Genomic DNA, 13618 nt, shown 5'->3' with positions numbered 1-13618 from the left:
AAAAAAACCAAACAGTATTCCTCACCTTTCCGCAGAGACGCTTTTAATCAATTTGTCCTGGGTCCAGCTCTGCTACATCTAGATGGCAGGCTGCATGGATGCATGATGCATCCATACAGCCTGTCATACAGTAGACACTGAGCACCGTATTCTCAAGATTTCCCTGTGAACTGCTATTCCCTGTCTGAGGGCACTGAGAGCGTGAGAAAATTCTCCTGCTCGTGGTGCCATCAGACTGGTCCTGCGAGTTCACAGCCAATAAACTCACTTCACCTATGTGACGTCAGCGCGTGTGCCATGGGAAATTTTCCCACAGCGCTCGCACTGATGTCATAAAGGTGAAGAGCTGATGTTTTTAGCCTGGGGGGGCAGTATCAATGGCCCCTTCCTAGGCTATTAATATCAGCCTGCAGTTGTCTGCATAGCCTTTGCTGGTTATTAATTATAGGGGGGACAATACGTCATTTTTTTAGGGTCCCCCATTTTAATAGCCAGTAAAGACTTAGTCTACATTTGTGAGCTGATATTAATGGCCTGGGAAGCTCCATGGGTATTACCCCCTTCCCAGGCTATAAACATCTGCCCTCAGCAGTCGGCTTTCCCTCTGCCGGTAACGAAAATTGTGCAGGACTCCACGCCATTTTTTTCCCAAAAATAATCTTTTATTAATTAAATACATGTCCATTAATTTGCACACACTGTACTAATTGTATTTATCACTGACATTTATATATCTACCTATTCTATTTGTATTTACTTTATGTAATCCATCTAACATAGTAACATAGTTAGCAAGGCCAAAAAAAGACATTTGTCCATCCAGTTCAGTCTATATTCAGTTAGAATAAATCCCCAGATCTACATCCTTCTAAAGATCCTAATAACTGTAAGATACAATATTGTTACGCTCCAGGAAGACATCCAGGCCTTTTTTGAACCCATCGACTGAGTTCGACATCACCTCAGGCAAGGAATTTCAGATTCTCACTGCCTTAACAGTAAAGAATCCTCTTCTATGTTGGTGGAAAGACCTTCTCTTCTCCAGGCGCAGAGAATGCCCCCTTGTGACCGTCACCTTCCTTGGTATAAAGATCCTTGGTGAGATATTTGCATTGTACCCTTATATACTTATACATGATTATTAGATCGCCCCTCAGTTGTCTTTTTTCTAGACTAAATAATCCTAATTTTGCTAATCTCTCTGGGTATTGTAGTTTCCACATTCCCTTTAATTTTGTTGCCCTCCTTTGTACCTGCAGTAGTTCCATTATATCTTTCCTGAGCACCGGTGACCAAAACTGTACACAGTACTCCAGGTGCGGTCTAACCAGGGATTTGTACAGAGGCAGTAAATGCTCTCATGTTAATCCAGACCTCTTGCAATGCACCCCATGATCCTGTTTGCTTTGGCAGCCGCTGCCTGGCACTGTCTGCTCCAGGTAAGTTTATCATTAACTAGGATCCCCAAGTCCTTCTCCATGTCAGATTTACCCAGTGGTTTCCCATTCAGTGTGTAATGGTGATATTGATTCCTTCTTCCCATGTGTATAACCTTTCATTTAACATTATTAAACCGCATCTGCCACCTTTTAGCTCAAGTTTCCAACTTATCCAGATCCATCTGTAGCACAATACTATCTTCTCTTGTATTGACTGCTTTACATAGTTTTGTATCATCTGCAAGTATCGATATTTTACTGTGTAAACCTTCTACCAGATAGGTAATAAATATGTTGAAGAGGTCCCAACACAGACCCCTGCGGTAGCCCACCGGTCAAAGCGACCAAGTTAGAGAATATACTATTTATAACCACCCTCTGCTTTCTATCACTAAGCCAGTTACATACCCACTTACACACATTTTCCCGTCGGCTCCAGCAGTGATTTTACAGAACACGACAGATGAATTGCTGGCTTTTCTTCTATGTATCTGTGTAATATAAATGGCTGGTTATACTGTAAATGGTATATTCTCTAACTTGGTCGCTTTGACCAGTGGGCTACCGCAGGAGTCGGTGTTGGGACCTCTTCTCTTCAACATATGTATTACCTATTTGGATGAAGATTTACACAGTAAAATATTGATACTTGCAGATGATACAAAACTATGTAATGCAGTCAATATATATATACAATACATAAAGCAGTCAATACATATATATATATATATATATATATATGTCACTGATATCTTTATATCTATGTATTCTATGTGTACAGTCCATTTTTTCTCATTAATGTACACTCTGCACCCCATATTGACTGAAAAAAACAGAAATGAAGAAACGTTTGCAAATTTATTAAATAAGAAAAACTGAAATATCACAAGGTCATAAGTATTCAGACCCTTTGCTCCCTGAGGAAGCTGTATGTGGGACAGCGATACGCGTCGGACTGGACTGAGATGACTATATGACAATTCCACCAGGTAATTATGTTGACACTTAGGTTATAGGATGCATCTGTTGTGAGTGCTTTATTGCAGGACTAGCTGAAAAGCCCGGCGTTGCCTGGGCATAGTAAACAACTGTGGTTAGTTATAACAAATTATAATGATTATATTGCACGTAAAAACATTTCACATCATATATTCAACACTACAGATTTGCAACACAAATTAACTAAACGATTACCCAAGTACTGATAGTATTTTATTTTCAACTCATTCAAGATTTTTGGTTTTTCCTTTCGGTGCAAAGATGAACAGATTTTTGGCAGTTCCAACTCTTGAACAGACCACGTAAAGTTTACCATGAGAAAAGCATGGAGATTGCAAATCTATCCCTACTACTTTCAAGGACTGTCCCTGAACATTGTTAATGGACATTGCAAATAGCAGTTGAACTGGAAACTGGAGGCATTTAAAATCAAAAAACAAATCAGATGTAATGAGTGGAATTCTTGGAATAAAAATGTCCTTTCCTTTGGCACATCCTGTTTCTGAGCTGTGTATCTAATCCTATCCTGTGTGATAATGTCTGCTGAGCTGTGTACCTAATCCTCTCCTGTGTGATACTTTCTGCTGAGCTGTGTATCTAATCCTATCGTGTGTTACTGACTGATCAGCCATGTATCTAATCCTATCCTGTGTGATACTGAATGCTGAGCAGTGTATCTAATCCTAGCCTGTGTGATACCATCTGCTGAGCCGTGTATCTAACCCTATCCTGTGTGATACTGACTGCTGAGCCATGTACCTAATCCTATCATGTGTGTTACTGTCTGCTCAGCTGTGTATCTAATCCTATCCTGTGTGATACTGACTGCTGAGCCATGTATCTAATCCTATCGTGTGTGATACTGACTGCAGAGCCTTGTATCTAATCCTAGTCTGTGTGATACTGTCTGCTGAGCCGTGTATCTAATACTTTTCTGTGTGATACTGTGTGCTGACCTGTGTATCTAATCCTATCCCTTGTGATACTGTCTGCTGAGCCGTTTATCTATTCCTATCCTGTGTGATTCTGACTGCTGAGCTGTGTATCTAATCCTATCCTGTGTGATACTGACTGCTGAGCCATGTGTCTAATCCTGTCCGGTGTGATACTGACTGTTGAGCTGTGTATCTAATCCTATCCTGTGTGATATTGACTGCTGAGCCGTGTATCTAATCCTATCCTGTGTGATACTGACTGCTGAGCAGTGTATCTAATCTTATCCTGTGTGATACCGTCTGCTGAGCCGTGTATCTAACCCTATCCTGTGTGATACTGACTCCTGAGCCATGTACCTAATCCTATCGTGTGTTACTGACTGCTCAGACGTGTATCTAATCCTCCCGTGTGATACTGACTGCTGAGACGTGTATCTAATCCTCTCCTGTGTGATACTGACTGCTGAGCCGTGTATCTAATCCTCCCATGTGATGCTGACTGCTGAGCCGTGTATCTAATCCTCCCCTGTGTGATACTGTCTGCTGAGCCGTGTATCTAATACTATTCTGTGATACTGTGTGCTGAGCTGTGTATCTAATCCTATCCTGTGTGATACTGACTGCTCATCCATGTGTCTATTCCTCTCCTGTGTGATACTGACTGTTGAGCTGTGTATCTAATCCTATCCTCATAGCCTATGATGCTCTCGGGGTCCAGACGTGTGACTGTGCAAAATTTTGTGGCTGTAGCTGCGACGGTGCAGATGCCAATCCCGGATATACACACATACATACATACATACATACACACACATTCAGCTTTATATATTAGATTTAGTGGAGGCACCACTGAGAGGTCTCATTCATAATTTCATTATTTTTTCTGCTGAAATTTTGGCATATGTGTATCTCATCCAGAGGGACTAGCATGACAATGATGTCTAGTTACAAGTAATATATATTTGGGCCATCTTAATATTCCTTGCAGCTATTGGTGCATATTGGTCTCCTCTGTTAAACTTATCTAAATTATTGAATACCCGGTGGTGTTTGCATGATCCTGCTTACATTGCACATCTCATTGCTTGTATATGTAGATCTAACATTATTTACCAGGTGGTGGCTATAATTGTTTACTATATTTATGTATATTATTAACATTGTATATTGGTTATACTAGTCTGCCGTTATCTGTTATCACTAGCATGTTTTTAATGGTGTTTTATTGTCATTTCTTTTGTCTGTTTGGCATTTTTCTCTAATAAAGCCTGTTTTTATATGGTATATGGGCTGAGTGTGCGATGTATTTGCGCTTCTGTTTTCTCTTTTTTTCAGTATTGAGCCTTTTGAGCTAGTACAGCCATGAGTCTTCTTGGGAATGATGCATCATGTTTTTCACACCTGGTTTTGGGTATGCTCTGGCCTTCTTCCTTGCAGATCCTCTCCAGTTCTGTCAGGTTGGATGATGAACGTTGGTGGACAGCCATTTTCATGTCTCTCCAGAGATGCTCAATTAGGTTTAGGTCAGGGCTCTGGCTGGGCCAGTCAAAAATGGTCACAGAGTTGTTCTGCAGCCACTCCTTTGTTATTTTAGCTGTGTGCTTAGGGTCTTTGTCTTGTTGGAAGGTGAACCTTCGGCCAAGTCTGAGGTCCAGAGAACTATGGAAGAGATTTTCATCCAGGATATCTCTGTACTTGGCCGCATTCATGTTTCCTTCAATGGCAACCAGTCATCCTGTCCCTGCAGCTGAAAAACTCTCCCATAACATGATGCTGCCACCACCATGTTTCACTGTTGGGATTGTATTGGGCAGGTGATGAGCATTACCTCGTTTTCTCTACACATACCATTTAGAATTACCACCAAAAAGTTCTATCTTCGTCTCATCAGACCAGAGAATCAAATTTCTCATAGTCTGGGAGTCCTTCATGTGTTTTTTAAATCTATGCGGGCTTTCATATGTCTGGCACTGAGGAGAGGCTTTGGTCGGGCCACTCTACCATAAATGCCTGACTAGTGGGGGGCTGCAGTGATAGTTGACTTTGTGGAACTTTCTCCCATCTCCTTACTGCATCTCTGGAGCTTAGCCACAGTGATCTGGGGTTCTTCTTTACCTCTCTCACCAAGGCTCTTCTCCCACAATTGCTCAGTTTGGCTGGACGGCTAGGTCTAGGAAGACTTCTGGTAGTCCCAAACTTCTTCCATTTAAGGATCATGGAGGCCACTGTGCTCTTAGGAACCTTGAGTACTGCAGAAATTATTTTGTAACCTTGACCAGATCTGTTATTTGCCACAATTCTGTGTCTGAGCTCCTTGGCCAGTTCCTTTGACCTCATGATTCTCATTTGGTCTGACATGCACTGTGAGCTGTGAGGTCTTATACAGACTTGTGTGTGCCTTTACAAATCAAGTCCTATCAGTTTAATTAAACACAGGTGGACTCCAAAGAAGGAGTAGAACTATCTCAAGGAGGATCACAAGCAGAGAAAGATTTCCAGTTTGTCAAGGAGCGCTTCCGGCTGATTCATTAATTACTCCGAGTATTTCAAGGAATATCCAGAAAAAGAAGGGGGGTGCAGATCTAAGTGCAGAGTTTTAATTATGTCAGATAGAAATAAAAAATTCTCACCGTTTTGGTGTCTTGTTGCTCAGCGTATAACCCTGTGTTTGGGCACTGGCGTAATCGTCTGGATCTGCTGGCCTGCAGCTCAAAACAGGAGGAACGAACTACCTTGTAGGAGATTCGTCAGAGAATGCAGAAAAGGATTTCCAGTTTGTCAAGGAGCGCTTCCGGCTGATTCATTAATTACTCCGAATATTTAAAGGAATATCCAGTTTATTATTAGACATAAAAACACAACGCGTTTCGGCTATACATAAAATTAACCTTCATCAGGTAAAATCATATATATCTTTAAAAGACACATTTATATAGGGGAAAAAAAAAAGGTTCCACCCTTCAATCAATTATCATCGATTAAAAACACATGCACACCTCTCCAAACTGTTGGGAGGCTAGTTGTAGGTGGAATCTATATTGCTTGAAATCTAATAAAAAAAAAACAAAAACATTTTCTATGTGGGTTTTTTTTTCTTCCTTTTTCTCCTTTTTTCCCCTTTTCCTCCCTCTGCCTTCCCTTTCCTTCTCCTTTTTCCTTTCTTTTCTCCCTTCTCTTGTCATTATACATATACTTCTTCCATGTTTAAAATTAATAAAATTAATAAGGTTATTTATCATTTAGCATCCATATTAAAGAATTTGTATATATCTCTGATAAGTCATAACTATTTTTCCAACCCGTAGATAATTTGATTTCATTAGTTTCATCACTAGAGACCATCAGATTAACTAGTATCTGTCGGGAATAGAACTCATGCATTCATATTCCCTGTATCTTTATTGCACTTACATAGTTACTCTACAGAGCCACCCACATGTATGGTCTCTGGGTGCTTAGTTCTTTCAATGGGGTTTTTAGCCATTGATTTGTAGCCGGGGATATTTGTGTTCCACACAAATCATTATTATGTACTAGAGGAAACATCTCATCAGAAATGGCATATGATCACATTCTTAAGGGGGATTCAAAGCGAACGAACAAGAAACCAGTAGTGAATATATCAAAGAATCTATTTAGACTTAAGACAACAGAACTATATATTTTCTAGCTTATCATTGAGACCATCTGGATACAGAGTCCTCAATCTGTATATCCAGAAGGCCTCTTTCTTATTTAACTGTTGTATCCTGTTCAAAACATCCCCAGGAATCTGTTCAACCGGTGTCAGGGTCACATTGAATTCGTTTTTAAGTGTTAGCAGGAGGTGTCTTGATAGACTGTGAGTAAGGAGTAAGGCCGGGGTCACACTGGCGAGGAATACGGCCGAGTGAGAGGCGCTAAAAGCACGCATTACACACGGACAAATGATTCTCTATGGGGCAACTCCCAACAGCCGTATATTTCTCATCCGTATTCTACGGTCCGTGCCAATCGCAGCATGCTGCGATTGTCAGCGTACTACGGCCGTAGTACGCCAATGCAAGTCTATGGGTGCGCAAAAAATACGCATTACACAAGGAACACACGTGTGACTTGCGAGAAATACGCACCCGGTGTCTTTTAGCAAAGCCGGCAATTCAGTGCGCTATACAGTAAACTCACACTGACAGGTTTAATAAAGAAACGAAAGAATAGATATATACACAAAGAATACATATATATATATATATATATATATATATATATATATATGCATTCTATGTGTCTATATCTTTTCTTTGGTTTCTGTTAGAAACCCTGTCATAGGGCTCCATTATATGTCCATTTTGCAAGCCTGCGAGAAAATCTCAGCATTCGTATGCCATACGGATTACATACGGATGCTTACATGCGCAAAATACGCGACCACACCTTGATTACGGATGACATACGGAGCACTATTTAGGGGTCATTCATCCGTATTACGCCTGTAAACTACGGACCGTATTTTGCGTCGGTTAGTGTGACCCCAGCCTAAGGAGACAGACTTTGGCATTGTGCCTGTGGCCATTCAATCGGGTTCGGACCATTTGTGTGGTCCTCCCCACATATTGGAGGCCACAGTCACAATTGATGACATATATTACAAAGTCGCTCGTACATGTCAGAAATTGTTCTATTTGAAATATTTCACCTGTACTGTAGGAGACTATTTGTTGTTGTTTATCTGCTATATTATAGCAACACTGACATTTTTTCTGTTTGCATTTATATACCCCAATTTTATTAACATTCTTTTGGTGTATGATTACATGGATTTTTGTAAAGTTTTTTAAGGAATTTTGTTTTTTTGAAGAGCTTTTCAGTCGGCTGGGAGCTACCATATTCCTTATTGTTTTTCCCCTTCTAAATGTAATGTTCGGGGCTTGTGGTAATACATTTCATAGCAGAGGGTCTTCTTTCAGGACATACCAGTGTTTTTTCAAAATTTCACGGATTTTTTCGATGTCTTTATTGTAGGCTGTAATAAAGTTAAACTGCCATTTTTCATTATCAGGTTTCAGGTGAGGTTTAGTTGTATCTATAACAGCATTTTCCCTCAGTTTTCTCAATGCTTTTTCCCATGGTGTTTTCAAGCATTTTTTTCAAACATTCTCCCTGGGTTTTTGCTAGATTAACCTTATAGGCTTGTTGTATTAGGGTTTTTGGATACTTTTTTTCCCGGAACCTATTGGTCAGAATTTTGCTTTGTGCTATATAATCCTGTTCTCTACTATTATTTTTCCTTATTCTTAAATATTGATGAAATGGAATATTATTCTTCCATTTAGTATAGTGTGCACTATTGTAATGTAAATATCCATTAACGTCTACTTTTTTAATATGGGTTTTTGTAACAATTTTCTTTCCCATGTGTAAGATCTCTAAATCCAAGTAGACTATTTTTTCTGCACTGATTGTGGACGTGGAATGCAGACTTTGATGGAATGGTTTGCAGGTGTCATGTTCCATTTGCAAAGCCCCTGATGTGACTTAACAGTAGAAACCCCCCCACAAGTGACCCCATTTTGGAAACTAGACCCCCTAAATAACTTATCTAAATGTGTGGTGAGCACTTTGAACCCCAAATTGTTTCACTAAAGTTTATAATGCACGGCCGGGAAAAAAAATCCTATTTTGTTCCCCACAAAAATGATCTTTTAGTCCCCGAGTTTTAATTTTCCCAAGGGTAACAGGAGAAATTGGACCCCAAAAGTTGTTGTCCAATTTGTCCTCAGTGCTCTGATACCCCATAAGTAGGATAAAACTACTGTTTGGGCACACGTCAGGGCTCGGAAGGGAAGTAGTGACGTTTTGGAATGCAGACTTTGATGGAATGGTCTGCGGGCGTCATGTTCCGTTTGCAGACCGCCTGATGTGCCTAAACAGTAAAAAAAACACGTGACATAATTTTGGAAACTAGACCCCCACGGAACTTATCTAGATGTGCCTAAACAGTGGCAATACCGAACAAGTGCCCCCTTTTTGCAAACTAGACCCCAATGAACTTATATATATATTTGCCCTCTTTTTGGAACTAATCTACTGTTTCCTGTTATGTAAATTAAAGTAAATTAGTAGTGCATGAGGTGTGGTACAGTTTGAAGCAATCTTTCATACACAGGCCAGGTTTTTCTAGGTAGATGTCGCATTGATAAGGTGTCCTTACGTATTCCCCTTTTGTAACACACTCGGCACCTCTTTTGCGACTTACCTTATTTTTCCAGTTTGTGGGACCACCCCCTGGGAAATGCTGACCTGGTACGATACGAGCACCTTCAGTGCCGGAAGTACTAGGGCCGGCTCCTTCCTGAGTGCCAAATATTAGGGCCTTAACCACTACCTCCTGGAACTGAAGGTACGACATATCAGTGTGGACATTGTGACAGCAGGAAAGCGTTGAGCATTGCTATTTGTATGATGTGCACGGCCAGCTTTTTGTACCACACCTTGGCCTTTCTCAAAGCACTGTACGGTAGGAGGAGTTGATCAGAGAGATTATTGTCCTCCATGTTTTTGTTGTACCCCAGTACAAAGTCCGGTTTTCTGATCTGTGCAGAAGTACCTCGTACAGGGCTGAGGGCGCTGCCATCACCATGTATGGAGGTCAAGAGAAGGACATCCCTCTTGTCCTTGTACCTGACCACCAGCAAGTGGTCCGTACATTGGGCTCTACTGTCACCCCTTCTGAACATCTGCCCAATTAGCGTTCTTGATACACCTCTCTGATTTTCGCGGTCAGTATTACCAGGCTGCAGTACCTCACGCAGAGAGGAATTTGTAGAGTGGGATGCTGGTATAAAAGTTATCGGTGTAGAGTTGAGTTGAACAGCCAATCACAGCGATCGTGAGTGCAGGTGGGCGGGGGCACCCACTGGAATGCTGGCACAATCTTTCCACAGGTAAGATGGCGACAGAATTTTAATGCGATCATTACGATTTCGGTCGCAGTGTCGCATTAAATGACATGATGTATTATTACATCCATGGTCAGACAGGCACAGGTCACATGGACGGAATAGCACGTCTGATGTCATAAAGGGGTTAATGAGAAAAAAAATAAGTTTTTGAATTTACTAAATGGCAGCAATGAAGCAGAGAGTAAAACATTTAACCCCTTTACCTCCAAGGGTGGTTTGCACGTTCATGACCGGGCCAATTTTTACAATTCTGACCACTGTCTCTTTATGAGGTAATAACTATGAAACGCTTCCATGGATCCCACTGATACTGACAGTTTTCTCGTGACAAATTGTACTTCATGTTAGTGGTAAAATTTCATTCATATAACTTGCGTTTATTTGTGAAAAAAACGGAAAATGGCGAAAATTTTGCAATTTTCCTACTTTGAATTTTTATGCCCTTAAATCACAGAGATATGGCACACAAAAAACTTAATAAGTAACATTTCCCACATGTTTACTTTACATCAGCACAATTTTGGAACCAAAATTTTTTTTTGTTAGGAAGTTATAAGGGTTAAAAGTTGACCAGCGATTTCTCATTTTTGCAACACCATTTTATTTTTATGGACCACATCACATTTGAAGTCACTTTGAGGGGTCTATATAATAGAAAATACCAAAAAGTGACACCATTCTAAAAACTGCACCCCTCAAGGTGCTCAAAACCACATTCAAGAACTTTATTAACCCTTCAGGTGCTTCACAGGAATTTTTTGAATGTTAAAAAAAAAAGTCTTAGTTACTCACCGGTTAACGGTATTTTTCGGAGTCCATGACAGCACCACCTGAGAGAGGGGATCCGCCCTTCAGGAACAGGAAACCTACAGATACAAAAGGGCGGCACCTCTCCCACGCATCAGTTGGATTACAGAGCACAAGAGGACCTCCAAGGTTAATGCATGATTTATGTACAGTACTATTATTATCTAATTATTTATCACCAGTGGACATATACAAGAGGAAGAAGTGCGCACCCAAATTAAACTAAAGGGAGGGAATATACGGGTGCTGTCATGGACTCCGAAAAATACCGTTAACCGGTGAGTAACTAAAACTTTATTCGGTCGTCCATGACAGCACCACCTGAGAGAATTACAGAGAGTAATAACTACTTTAGGGAGGGACTACAGCCTGCAGTACCCTTATACCAAAGGAGAGGTCTGCGGAAGCACCCAGGTCTAGTCTATAATGACTATAAAAGGTGCTCGGAGAGGACCAAGTAGCTGCCTTACATATCTGGTCAATGGAGACTTCCGATCTCTCAGCCCACGAGGTCGCCATGGCTCTGGTGGAATGAGTCCTCAGCTTCCCAGGTGCCGACCTGCCTGTTTAGGTGTATGCTATTGAAAACGCCTCTCTAATCCACCTGGCTAGTGTATTTTTTGACGCTCTAGAACCTTTCCTAGGGCCTTGATGGGAGACAGGGCATTATCTTTCTTCCAGGGATCGGTAACTGCCAGATATTCTATGAGGCATCTCCTAACATCCAGGGTGTGTAGTTTCTCTTCCTTCTCGTTAGTTGGATTACGGAGGAAGGATGGAAGGACTATTTCCTGTGCCCTATGAAAGCTAGAAACTACCTTAGGTAAATATGCTGGATCAGGCCTAAGTATTACCCTATCGTCTTTAAACTGTAAATAAGGAGGACGCCTAGATAATGCCTGGATGTCGCTTACTCTGCGAGCTGACGTCAGAGCTACCAGGAAGGCTACTTTGAGGGACAGGTTTTTTATGGAAGCTGATGAGATAGGTTCGAATGCAGCTTCCGTCATAGCCATGAGCACTAGATTCAGGTCCCATGCCATGAACCTATCGATCACTACTGGTCTGGATCTACCTGCGGCCTTAATGAATCTACTGACCCAATAATTACCTGTGATGTTGCAGCTAAAGAGGGCCCCCAAGGCTGATACTTGTACTTTAAGGGTATTGGTGGAAAGCCCCATGTCCAGACCTTTCTGTAGGAACTCTAAGATTTGAATTATCGGTGCTGAGTCCCCAGCGACTACTCCTGAGTTCTGAAGGAATTTTTTCCAAATTCTGAAGTAAATTTTGGTAGTAATGATTTTTTTACTATTAAGTAGGGTGTTAATCAGGTCTGGGGAGAAACCTTTATCTTTTATCAGTGACAGTTCAAACTCCACGCCGTCAGATGTAGGCCAGTCACCTGAGGATGGAAAACTTGGCCCTGGGATAGGAGATCCGGATGTCCGGAAGAACCCAAGGATCGGACACCTGAGGCATGAGAACCATGCCCTCCTGGGCCAAAATGGAGCAATAACTATAACCCTTGCTCTGTATTTTTTGATTTTTCTCATCACCAGGGGTAGTCGAGATAGGGGAGGGAAGGCATAGGCTAGCCTGAAGTCCCACTTTATCAGAAAGGCATCTACCGCCAGAGGATTTTCTCTGGGATTTAGGGAGCAGAATTGTCTTAATTTCCTGTTTTCTTTGGTGGCGAAGAGATCTACCTCTGGTTGTCCCCACTTTTGTACAATCAGGTTGAAGATGGAGGTTTTTAAGGACCATTCTCCTTGTTTTAGCAGATTGGGGCTTTAGAAATCTGCCGTGATGTTTTCTTTCCTTTTTATATGTAGAGCTGTTAAAGATAGAAAATGCTGCTCTGCTAGATGGAACAACCGCTCTGCTACATTCATCAGGGGCTTGGAACGAGTCCCGCCTTGGTGGTTGATATAAGCCACGGTGACCTGATTGTCGGAGAATACTCGTACGTGATGGCCCTGTAGATACACAAGGAGCTTTTTAGCCGCCTGCTCCACTGCTGTCAATTCTTTCAGGTTAGATGACATTTCTACCTGATGATGCTCCCATAGGCCCTGGACCAGAATTTCACCCATATGAGCCCCCCAACCGGAAGGGCTAGCATCCGTGGTGACTATGTGGGTTATCTTATACTCCCAGGGTACCGCTCTGGATAAATTATCCTTGTCTAGCCACCACTCTAGGGACTCCCTTGTGTTTCGGGACAAGGTTAGTTGGCCCTCCAAGTAAACCCCAAGGACTCTTTGATGTAATAAAACCTCGCCCTGTAGTTTCCTTGCATGGAACTGGGCCCACTGGACTGCCGGGTTACAGGACGAGAGAGAACCTAGAAGGGACATGGCTTTCCTGACGGACATGGTGGGGTTATTGGAAGCGTTCAGGACCTGGTAGTGTAGGCGAACAAGCTTCTCCGGAGGCAGACGGCATTCCTGTTTCTCAGAATCTAGGATTAGGCCTAAGAATTGCTGGACTCTCA

General features: G+C 41.7%; 1 protein-coding gene and 1 long non-coding RNA gene across 2 annotated transcripts in view; one reads left to right on the top strand and one right to left on the bottom strand.

The window, feature by feature from the left end:
* The window catches only part of LOC141066950 (myomegalin-like), a 397502-nt gene that overhangs the window by 134982 nt on the left and 248902 nt on the right, over nucleotides 1-13618 (bottom strand). The gene's annotated exons all lie outside the window — the stretch shown is intronic.
* On the top strand, nucleotides 962-2930 carry LOC141066998 (uncharacterized). Its single transcript, XR_012226442.1, has 2 exons — nucleotides 962-1098; nucleotides 2700-2930. It is a non-coding gene; the product is annotated as an uncharacterized lncRNA (long non-coding RNA).

This window comes from Dendrobates tinctorius, unplaced genomic scaffold (genome assembly GCF_039654945.1).
Source record: "Dendrobates tinctorius isolate UK_male_01 unplaced genomic scaffold, ASM3965494v1 ptg000012l, whole genome shotgun sequence".
NCBI classification, from domain to species: domain Eukaryota; kingdom Metazoa; phylum Chordata; class Amphibia; order Anura; family Dendrobatidae; genus Dendrobates; species Dendrobates tinctorius.
Note: the sequence above shows the minus strand (reverse complement) of the source record. Positions and strands in the feature narration are given on the sequence as shown.